The 1,494-nt window shown below is 46.9% G+C and overlaps 1 pseudogene; it reads right to left on the bottom strand.

Moving 5' to 3' along the window:
- Positions 1–390: 390 nt before the first annotated feature.
- On the bottom strand, positions 391–897 carry LOC114615933 (annotated as a pseudogene).
- Between the last annotated feature and the right edge of the window lie 597 nt (positions 898–1,494).

The following is a 1,494-nucleotide window of genomic DNA, read 5'->3' as shown; positions in this document are numbered from 1 at the left end:
CCACTAGGGCAACAGCTAGCACTCCTATACCCTGAAAATCTTCACAATGCAATGTTTTTGGGCTCACATGGGCAGGTCAGTACTGTTGTGTCTGGTCTTCCTAGAGGTACCGTCGTCTCTCGGCAGTGCTTTCTGCAAGTTGGACACAGCAACAGTTCTCTCAATGTCTATGACAGTGTACAGCTCTGTGCGCCGGGTGGGGGTTTGTAGGAGGGGAGTGGTTGTCGTTTCTGGAGTCTGATGGTTGTCAGAGTCACTGCCCCTTTCCAAATCCACCTGTATATAATTGAGTTGCCTATGTTCTAAACTGGGGCGCCTGATATCAAGGTTAAAGACTGTCGGTGTACAATCCCTATGCCTTGAATAGTCTATTTTGTGAGCACTTCCCACAAGAGAGTGTCGGCTTGAGGGGTGAGATGAAGTATCTCCAAACGAGGGGTAGCAGGGATGCCTGTTGGGTAAGTTCTGAGCACCAAGCCCTGGAGTCGTAGGTGTTCGAGGTGTTCTAGGGACTTCCAATTCTGTTTGATGACTATTCCTTTCTACAACTGGCTCTTCCACCACATTTATACTATTATTTTGCATAATCTCTTGTAACATGTTAAATAATTCTTCTGCACGGGCACACTTAAAAACAAAAATTCCTTGTCCAGTTTGACACAATCGACCACTTTCAAAAGAAAACAGATTTGAGTCGTAGCCATACCGTCGCAGGCAGAGGTAGTGCCATTTCACCAAGTCTCGCTTCGGGGTGTACAGAATCAGTTCTGTGTCTGTGAGCTCCATGAAACCAGAGTCTAGATCATTGCCATCATCATCCATGTTAACGACCTTAAACTTGTTCCTATGGTTATCTAGGACAGTGTCTTTATCTGGACAGCTACAACAGCTACCCATGGCTTCACTTTCTAACCTTTCCGCCGCTTTACCACAGTCCTTAGATTCGTCCCTCTCTTTGAAGTCTGTATTATTTTAGCCTCACTACCCTTGGCCTCTTTGATCTTTGTATACTTATGCCGTGTTCTTTCTCTTCCACACCTTTGTACTTGGCAGGAAATGTTTCCAATTCTTCACCTTCACTCCCTCTCTTCCCTTTCTATGTCCTTCCCCAGTTTATCCCAGGTGGCCAAGGTAAGCTGTCCCGATACCACGAACCAAGGGGCGATGCGGTCCACTTCCTGGACAAACTGCTGTAGAGCCTTCTGTTTAAGGTAGTTAACAGCGGCACTCACGCCCTGGCTGGTGACAGTTAAGGCAAAAACACAGCACCAGGGATACTGTAATCGTGATCGCCACTACTAGAAAAACTATCCACTCCTCCCGGCACGAACATATCCCGCTGGCCTTTTTACTTTCACTTTTGCTTGCCTCCGTCCGAGGACCTTAAAGATTGAAGCCTCCTTCCGAGGTCTTTAAAGATTGAAGCCTCCTTCCGAGGACCTTAAAAATTGAAGCCTCCTTCCGAGGTCTTTAAAGATTGAAGCCTCCTTCCGA

This window comes from Grammomys surdaster, unplaced genomic scaffold (genome assembly GCF_004785775.1).
Source record: "Grammomys surdaster isolate TR1022 unplaced genomic scaffold, NIH_TR_1.0 200594, whole genome shotgun sequence".
Lineage (NCBI taxonomy): Eukaryota > Metazoa > Chordata > Mammalia > Rodentia > Muridae > Grammomys > Grammomys surdaster.
Note: the sequence above shows the minus strand (reverse complement) of the source record. Positions and strands in the feature narration are given on the sequence as shown.